The sequence below is a fragment of the Canis lupus genome, chromosome 7, assembly GCF_048164855.1.
Source record: "Canis lupus baileyi chromosome 7, mCanLup2.hap1, whole genome shotgun sequence".
Lineage (NCBI taxonomy): Eukaryota > Metazoa > Chordata > Mammalia > Carnivora > Canidae > Canis > Canis lupus.
This window is the reverse complement of record NC_132844.1, coordinates 40,103,512-40,113,807: the sequence shown is the minus strand read 5'-3', so window position 1 is coordinate 40,113,807 and position 10,296 is coordinate 40,103,512. Positions and strand designations below refer to the sequence as shown.

The 10,296-nt window shown below is 37.7% G+C and overlaps 1 protein-coding gene across 1 annotated transcript in view; it reads left to right on the top strand.

The window, feature by feature from the left end:
- The first annotated feature begins 9,905 nt into the window (after nucleotides 1–9,905).
- COL19A1 (collagen type XIX alpha 1 chain) overlaps nucleotides 9,906–10,296 on the top strand; it is a 307,933-nt gene continuing 307,542 nt past the window's right edge. The window contains exon 1 of the mRNA XM_072832451.1: nucleotides 9,906–10,289. The gene's annotated coding sequence lies outside the window, so the exon portion shown is untranslated. The remainder of the gene's footprint in view (nucleotides 10,290–10,296) is intronic.

The window sequence follows — 10,296 nt, the reverse complement described above, 5'->3', positions numbered from 1 at the left end:
GGGCTATCACATGGGCATTTATATCCATTGTCCTGTCACACTAGTCATAGAGCCTCCTTTCACTCTTGAAAGTGTGCCTATTTGAAAAGAAGTGAAGTGGTCACTCTACTCAAACCCATCTCTGTACAATCAACTGAAAAGTTTCTTTGTTTCAGAGGCAGAAGCTATTCCAAATCTTTCTGGGACCGCCGAGCATATCCTTGGAGAGATTTATTAAGAGGAAAGGCACAGAAATGCTTTGGAACTGATTTCCTTTTGATCATTTAAAGAATACATTTTGGTTGTTAGTAAATAATTTCAAAATTATGTTTTCATGTGTTTATATAAATTATTTAAAAATACAAATAACTTTTACTTCAAATTCACTTTTGTTCATATGAACTTATTACATGAATATCAGTTTTTCACAATGAGGTTATTGTTTCCTCCTCTTTTCCCAAAATAAACTTACAATCTCCAAAATATTGAAGAGTTCTTATCTTTTTCACAGAGCTGATACTCCCTGTGATGACAGAGGATGCTGCCTTGAGTAGTGGCACAGGCTTCAGCTACTCACCCAATTAACTTCCTTGCTTTCTTGGGGGAATGGTGTGGGTGTACATGGTCATTTATAATAACCTAAACAAAAAAACTCCACAAAAACAGATTCAAGATATTAATCACTGGATTATTGAAACAATATTTTGCCATGTCTTAGGCAAGAAACTTAAGTCTAGGAGAAACCTAACCACTAGATCAACACAGATTTTTAGAGTTTGATTTATTTCATCTTATCTATAAAATAGTTTATAATATAGTGTTTAATTTTCTCTTTCACTTCTGTACATCTATAGATGTCTCTGTATTCATAATTATAATTATGATTCATGAAAAGCAAAGAAGTCTGTTACTTAAATTCTCTCTCTAGAATCCCATTTTCCTTTCCCTACTGTGTCCTTTTCTCAGTTTATCCAAGGTGGTTGGATGGCAGACATCCAAGGCTATAGCAACTCCAGTTCAGATTCAAGGATCAAAAGAGCTGTTAATTATCATACCTTCTGTGCGGAAAACAAATCTGGTTTCATGTGCAGCCCCTGTCACGTTAGTCTTTTTAATCTTGGAGAAGCTCATGTGATTCTAGGTCACCACCTTCTCTCCCCTGTCCCTCTTCTGTCCGTGACGTGATAGTCAATCATTTGGGAGGGCTTATGACCTTCCTTAGCACTCTAATACAGATGGCAACACAGGAGCTTACCTACCATTTATACAGGAATGTCTCCCTTTTCCCTAAAGGATAAGCATTTGAAAACCAAGCAACTTCTATTTAATTTGTATTGATTAAAACGAGCATAGAAACATGATTGGTCCAAGTGATTTTTAAGGTCCCTTGTGTTCCTGAAACACAGGCTTGCTTTGTGCTTCTCTGTTTTTCTGGGCCCCAACATCCAGCCCTTTAGCAAGTCTTAGCAAGTTTATTTCTAAAATACGTCTTGAATTTGTTTACTTCTTTCCTTCTACTACTACCACCTTCAATGTAGCCACCATCATCTCTTGCCTGGAGTACAGCAGCCTCAGAACTTGTCTCATTTTTCTACTCTTGCCTTTCTACAGTCCTATTCTCTACAGGGAAGCCAGAGGGATTCTTTAAAAATAAGAAATTAGTTCATTTCATTCCCTGCTTAAACCCTCCAACACTTTTCTACTTTTTACAATATAAAATATAAACTATTTACGAGGGCTTAAAAGGCTCTGCAATATCTGACCCCAGACAACATCATCCCTTACCATGCCTTCTTTTGTTAACCCCTTTCCTGGCATTAAGGCCTTTCTATGTTCATTGAACAGGCCCTACTCTGCCTAACCAGAGCCTTTGCACCAGCTGTTCCTTTCCTCTGATCTTTGCAGAGCTGGCTCCTTCTGGGCATTAAGGTCTCAACTCTAATATCACATATCACCACCTTAGAGAAGCTTTCTATGGCTATCCCATCTAAAGTTGTCCCTTACTCCCTTCCCAAGTAGCTTTCTTTGTCACATCACCTACCCATTATTATAGAAACAGCAAACAGGAAAAGAAAAAAAATGTTAAATTTCCAAAGGCCAGGTGCAAAAGAAGAAAGATTCTGGTAAGTTAGCTTTCCAGGCTCTCATGGTTTGAAAAATGTTCAACTGGCTTGGTAGTTTTTGTCACCAGAAAAGTAGTGGGAGCTACAAAAGAAAGAGTTATTCTAGAAGAGAGAAAATGAAGAGCTGCTGAAGAGTCTCTTATTAATCACCCCTAATCTATCTCCCCTGAGATGTGGTGAAACTTTCTAAAGAATGAAGACAAGTTTCATTTCTTCCTTTGAGATTTCTGAAGTCAGGAAGTTTGCTGGATTTCCTTGCACCAGCAGGACATGAGGAAACTACTGTCTAGGCTTTCTGAGAAGGGGAGGGTAGGCAGGCATCCATGAGAACATCCCAATTTTCTATATCTCTAGGGGAGAGTGAAGGGAAGAATCTCTTCAGTTTCCATGATCACAAGTTAGAGAGGCTCTAATTAACTGAGGGATGAGACCTTTCAAGCTGCTGAAGTTGCTTATTGGTAGTTCTAGAGGTAAAAGGTATCCAGAGGAGGATATGGGACTTAGCACTGGTGAGCTGAATGAAGATGCCCTTTGTGTATTCTCCTAATCATAGAAAATTACCAGTGGCTCCAGTTTTTCACTCCCTATTCTGTGCTCATGACATTGTGATTTTGAGCCTTCTCTCTTCAAGAGATGGAAATTTTAACTCTGACATGGCCTTGGGACTTGCTTTGACCAATAGGATGTGACAAAAGTGACCATGTGCCTGTTCTGAGCCCAAGCTCAAGAGACTTCGTGGGCTTCTACTCTGTCTGGAATCCATGTGGTCTCCTGCATTAGGCTAGCCTTTTGGAGGAGTGAGAGATCACATGGAGACTAGATGACTTGTCCCAAATGAGCCACCTTACTGCCAGCCAATCATCTTCTGACCTGCCAGCTGAAGGCAGAGACATAAGAGAACCTGACTGAAATTGGCCAAACCCAGCCTAGACCAGAACTTCAATCAGTAGACTCATGAACAATAATAAAAGTTTTTTCAGCTACTGAGTTTTGGGATAGGATATTATGCAACAATAAGCTGATGATACATCAAGTAAAGAAGCTGAACACTGCCTGAAAATACCACTTGTGTCACCTACTGTGAGAATGTCATTCTAATAGAATCCACTGACATGAGATTGACCTTGATGGAGAAAACAGACCTTTCCTCTGCTTCAGAAGGCACCTGGCTACACCAGCATCCCCAGGGCTGGGGTCAAAACTGAGCAATGGCACCACAGCAGAACCAGCTGAGCAGCGCCACAGTTAGGGACAGGATTAGCAAAAGATTCATAACCCGTGCAGCCAAGTCTCTAGATAAAAGATAGTGGATTTCAATATGGCTATCTGAACACTAAAAGTTATTATGAAGTTTTTACTAAAAATAAAGAGCTATTCTACATAAGAAAAAATATTCTGTTTTTGGTTAACACCCAAAGTGCTTAAAAATAAGAATAGATTTATGAACTATCATTGTTTCTTTCACTAGCTATGTTTTATGACTTCTCATAATTACTTGAAAGGGGTTTTATAAACATAGAAGTTTACATTTAAAATGGATAAAAATGGGTTTATGGTAAAATAATTTGACAGCAAGAATGTCCTCAAGTATTAGAAAACCAGGTAAATCTGTCACCTTTGAGAGAGAACAGAGTCTGGTCAGATTTATCTTACTTTGGCTTAGTTGAATAGTCAACTAAGCAAAGAGCTTTGCCTAGTTTTCTATCTTGGAATTTTTTTTTCCTTTTAATTTAGCACAAACTAAAGCGTATTGTTGGACATTGTCTGAATACATAAAGTATTTAGGGGCACCTGGGTGGCTCAGTGTTTGAGCGTCTGCCTTTGGCTTGGGCAGTGATCCTGGCATCCCAGGATGGAGTCCTGCATCAAGATCTCCACAGGGAGCCTGCTTTCCCTCTGCCTATGTCTCTGCCTCTCTGTCTCTCTGTCATGAATAAATAAAATCTTTAAACAAACACATAAATAAAATTATTTTTAAGTCCAACTAATTTAGTTCATGGTTTTCTCTTAAAATTGATTCCTTTCTTAAAACAGAGACTTATAGGTTTATTTCATTTTGTCTTTCTCATATTACCTTGTAAGGGAAATTGTTGCCACAAAACTTTGAGGCCTCTGCTTTGCCTTGAGCACCCATTTAATCAGTCTGTTAGGTGATCTGGGTTTGCAAAATGTTTGTTGAAAAGTGATTAAAGACAATGTACTAGAGCATAGTAGATAAGAGCCTGGACATTGGAATGAGACAGACATGGGTGCAAATCCTGGCTCTGTCAGGTTGGTTCAGGGCCTTAGTCCTAAACTGTGAAAATAGGACAATGAAGTTGTTGAAGGATTTTGAAAATATGAAATATGTAAAGCACTCAGTACCATGCCTAGCAAATGATTTTTTAAAAATGATTTCATGAGATGGGGCGCCAGAGTGGCTCAGTCAGCTAAGCACCTGTCTTCAGCTCATGATCCCAGGGTCCTGGGATGGAGCCCTGCAGTTCCTTGTTCAGTGGGGAGCCTGCTTCTCCCTCTCCCTCTGCTATGCCCCCTGTTTGTGCTCTCTCTGTCAAATAAATAAATAAATAAATAAATAAAATCTTTTAAAAAATGATTTCATGAGAATCAGAAAATAAGCTAAATAGTTTTAAGTTGAAAATAAACACTCCAAAGAGATTACAATGAAAAGAATTACAGCTTTTAAACATGAACTTGATTAACTTACTAGCTGACTAATCATACTGCGTCAATGTTGAATTATTTTTTTTAAATGTTGTATAAGGGTTCGTTATTTAAAAATATTCAGGAGCGCCTTGGTGGCTCAGTTGGTTAAATGTCTGCCTTGGGCTTCGCTCATGATCTCAGGGTCCTGGGATCGAGTCCTGCATGAAGCTCCCTGCTCAGTGAGGAGCTTGCTTCTCCCATTCCCTCTGCTGTTCCCCATTTGTGCCTCCTCTCTCTGTGTCAAATAGATAAATAAAATCCTTAATAAATAAATAAATAAAAACATTGAGGAGTTAGAACAAAGTTTAATTGGGAGTCTTTTTCTCATGTTCTAAGAATAACAAAAGATTATTTAAACAGAGTTGCATTCTTTTTGTCAATAATGAAAATTAACCTTAAGTGTGGAAAAGAAGTGAAGGGGACACATGATGAGGACATTTTCAACTAATAATAGTCTTGTTGTCTTGATATATTGCTGTACACACACACACACACACACACACACATACACACACAAGTCCTTGTTCTGAGAATCCTTTATAGGCGAGAACAAATTATCCTGTGGTTACTTTATTAGTGTAATAATTTAATCCCCTAGATAGCATACCAAAATAAACCTACCATTTTTCCATATTGACTCTGAGATTCAGTCTATGCTTTGTAATTAGAAAGTTGTATGTCCTCAGTTACTTAACCTCTACAAGCCTCATCTCAACAAATATTTGAAGATTATATTAAGAAAAAATGTATTGTACTAGGTGCTCTAGGTATTATTAAAAAAGACTCCATTCTAGTCCTCAAGGAGTTTACAATCACATCAGAGGGCCAAATACAGAAATGTGTTTGAAACAAGGTAGGGAAAAGTAGATTGTCATGTAAAAAGTGACTACTCCACTCTCTAGAGGTAGGGGAAGAGTTTGTTTGGTGCCCAGAAGAAACCCTGTTATAGACAGAACACCTGAAATAAGCCTCAAATGATTGGCAGAATGTCAACAGCCACCTTGAGGTTCACCTGGAGGTAGTAGGAGTAATAGCATAGTGGACGGGCTGGGTAGTTCATTCTGTGCTTAAGAGCAATTAATCTGGTTGGGACCTCCTGGGGGTCTGAGGGGTCTGAGCGGAGCCCACTGAAGTTGCACTGTTGAAAGGATTTAGCTCAGTAGGAAAGGAACTTCATTTTCCTCACCCGAATGGGGAGAGAAGTGGATTTGTTCTCTGCTGGTTCTTAGGTGTTTTTTTTTTTCCTCTGTTGATTCTTTCAACAAATATTTATTACAGTAAACTCATCGTTTCCCAAATTATTATTTACAGTGCCCCTTCTAGTACTATGATTCTATGATGATTTTTAAGTAGATTTAGACTGACAAAACAAGAGAGACAGTTTTGTTCACCGGAAGTTTCTGATCTTCATGCTTCTGCATAGTAATAGTTTCTCCCCACCTTCGAACTTTCTCAGTATTTTATATCTACTTTATTGCACTTTGTATTTTCATTTCATATTACCATTGTGTATGCGTATACATGTCTTCTCTTTCTTACTAAATGTTAAACTCCAGGTGGGGCCCATGTGCAACCTCTTTGCCTGCTCTACAGTGCTCAGCTGAAGAGGTATTTAAAACTGTGTTGAATGAACAGTTTAATTAATATCTGCTTCCCAGAGAAATCATTAGAACAAGTTTAAATGTTTCATGTCACAGGCTCACTTTTACCTGGAAGATTCCTGCTGGAAATGATTGAAAAGAGCACTTGAGAGGCAAATATCTCAGCTCTCTTAACACCATTACTTTATTAATTTGTTGGAGATATATAAAAATACCACACTAGGTTATGTTTGTTATATTTTTATTACAACCGTAATACATATTCATTGTAGAAACTTTATATTATCATAGAAAAGCAAAAGGAAGAAATCAAAATCTCCCATAATCATAACTCAGAAATAACCACAGTTCATGGTTTTAGAGGAGTTTTTAGAGCTTTTAATAAATATGGCAAATCTGTCCTTCAGAAAGACAACTATTTTATGCTCCTGTGAGAATGCTCCTCATTTATGCTAACCCTGAATATACCACTCATCTTAGTCTTGGCGAAATGGGTAGGGGACAAAAATCATTCCTTTAGAAATTAATTTCTTTCAATATCAATTTGAGTATTTTTTCATGCGTTTATTGACCATTTGTATTTCCTTTGTGAATGGCCTTTTCACAGTTTTGCCCATTTTTCTATTGGGATATTTATCTGTCTCTATTTTTAAAAATCATTATTTTTGAGAGGTGGATGTGTATTAATAAACATTTTCCCCAGTCAGGCATTTGTCTTTTACCCTATTTCCTTTCAGGGTCACTGATCCCTAGGAAGTAAAGTCTAATAAACTAAGTGAATGTCAGATCTGTGATCACTTCTTCCTCTCATTTCTAAGCTGAGTCAATGTGAGGAGCTAGAATGTCTTCCAGGAATGGGAGCAGACATAACAACCTCCCGTGCAATATCATTTTCTCTGTGAGGAGAATTATTTCCAGAAACAAAGGTAAAAATAGCCTTTAAAAATTTTAAATGTCCATACTTATGATGATTACTAAAAAATTAGAACTGATATGCCTACTTTCTGTTTACCCTGAAGAATATTATATGTAGTACTGGTCTCAAAAGAAAAGAATGGGAAGTGCATGCTAGCGATGACAAGTCAGATTTGGTAATTACAGTTAACAGTACGGTCTGTTCAGCTCCTATTGAGGCACTGAAGTATTTCCATGGGATATGTATGGGAGTCATGTATGTCTGTGCCCCGTCAATTCAATAGAGAATGAACACTCTTATGGTTTGGTAACTAAGAAGTTAGCTGGGGGCAATGCTGAAATTCTTTCTTCTTGGAAAATGGAAACTATGAAGGAGGAGAAAAGTGAAAGGAATTACAAAAGAGAAAAGGCAAAGTAACATGGCTGGGAGCACAAAAGTACAGAAAAAAGAAAAACAAAAACAAATAGCCATATTAACTCAGGAGATTGAGAAGTGAGGCTCAGGAAAGAAAAAAACATTATATTTATTATGGGGCAATTATCAAAATATGGTGCAATGTTCCTTTTATGACACTTAAATTATATAAGTGGGGCTTTACAAATATGGAAGAGTTTTTCAATGTACTAAAAGGAATTTATTCCTCACAGGACATAAAAATAGGGAACGTGTCTTCCACGGCACGTAAATATTGAAAGCGGTTTGCTTTTGAAATCTTATTTTTTAAAGTCACACATGCATGCAGCTAAACTGGGCATTAGAAGCCCTGCAAGCTGTTCGCCAGAATTCAAAGTCCTGTCAGAACTCCTATTATTTTCAGATGTGCGTTCACCAGCAGTAGCTTCAGAAGCAAGTGAAAAAACTGATCGTTTATAATTGTATTTGGGTTGGATATATAAAATTGCTCGGTTAGGGGCTGTTTCTATTTGAAGTCACTTTAAAACTCAGTGAAAAGAATTGGTTTAAGGAGCCAACACTTAGGGATATCATTGTTTGTAATTATGAAACCAGTCCAAATTTGAACGCTTTCTTGGAAGAAAAATGAGGAATATTTATTGACCTAGGATTGTTGGTGCAGAATAAGCAACAGATAATAATAATTTTTATTTTTAATCATTTCTCACTTTCTTCCAAACTCTTGTTTAGTTCAATGCTGTGAGTAGGGAAAGGAGCAATTTGAGGTTGAAAAAAAAATATGACAGTGGTTATTTTGAAAAAAATTTTTAAAGATTATGAAATTAAGATGTTTGCAAAAATAACACTAAAATAAAGATGCATTAAAACACAAATTAGAGGCAAAATTTCAGGCTTTCTCTTAAGTAATTTTAAAGCCTTACTTTAAATAGTACCAATTAAATGTAAATAAGGTGAACATAATGGTCTATCAGAGAAATAAAGCCTGGATGCTCTTATTCCAATTCACTAGCAAGTGAAAGGTAAAGTACAATTGCTTAGAAAGGAAAAAAAAGAAAGATTCAAATAGGGGTAACACTTTTTAAAAATTGGAGAATGATCACCAAAAGTCTGACGAAGGTTTGTGAAAACATATTTTTCAAATGGCCATTTCAGCAGCATGATTCATGTGATATCCTCCCTCCTTGGCCTCTTTCCACAGTCAACCAAAAATTAGTGACGAAAATCAAACAGAAGGAAACACATCATAAGGTTTTAAATTCTGACATATAAACATGTTTTGATGCAAGACAAAAACTGTAGGCATTTTGATTACGATGAAAAGGGTTTAAAAACCACCAGTTGACTCTAATAGTTTCACTTCAATGAAGTGGAAATGAGCTATCTCCTAAAATTTTTCTTAATATTTTTAGGTTTCGCTGGCCTAATTTTATTACCCAATCTTTGAGCCTTGACACATGAAACATATTTCTCTGATTTAAGGTAACTTTTAAGCTTACTGATTCTCACCATTATGGATCAATAACATAATTTATAATATTTCCCCAACTATGGCAGTACTAAAGAATGTTAAGCCAATTTATCCATTTTCTTTTTTTTCAATTTATCCATTTTCTAATGCCTGATCATTTTTCTGAGTTCTATAATGGTTTTATTTTTCTTCCAAAGATATATGTGTGTGTGTGTGTGTGTGTGTGTGTAGGGGAGGGTGGATGGATTTATACATATATATATGTGTGTGTGTGTGTGTGTGTGTGTGTGTAGGGGAGGTGGATGGATTTATACATATATATGTGTGTGTGTATATATATATATCTCACACATACAATATGTATCTATGCCTTCAAATATAAATATATACCCACTGTGTGTGTACACACACACACAAATACCTACAGAAAGATCTGCGGAAAAATGTTACCTTCACATGTTGAAAGGGATCCCAAAGAGTTCAAAACCCGGCATTTGTCGCACCAAATCCATGGAAAGACATAACATTTAAAATCACAAAATACTTTTATGGACTCTGAGACCAACAGTGCCACACTGAACCTGTACACACGAACATGATCAGAAGGCGGAAAGACTCTCGATTAACTTTATATATAAACTCCTGACATAAAAGTGGAAAATGAAACATAAATGATAATCCCTTTTCAGCTCAATCATCTAATCTACCTGTGAATGCACACCACATAGGAGACTGTGAAGACCCTTCATCATCAAAGTGAGGAACTCCAGCACCTGCATCCCCCAGTCGTCCTCCCTGTGAAACTGCTAATAAAGCGTCAACCTGAGAAGGCATTATTCCCAGCTCCAAGGCGACGTTGTTGTGATCAGGGAAAACCTGTGCCCGGGCTGGCGGAGTCCCGTCTCGCGGAGTCCCTCCGTGCTCGTCGAGTGGGAGGGTCACACCGGGAGAGACTAATAAGGGCAGAGATGCGTCCCCCTTCCCCACTCGCAGGGAGCTCCCTCGGGCCACTCCTCGGCGCTGCGGCAGCCCGCGCGGGCCGGACTCCGCGGCGCCTCTGAGGGGCTCACCCCGCGGCCAAGGTAAGCT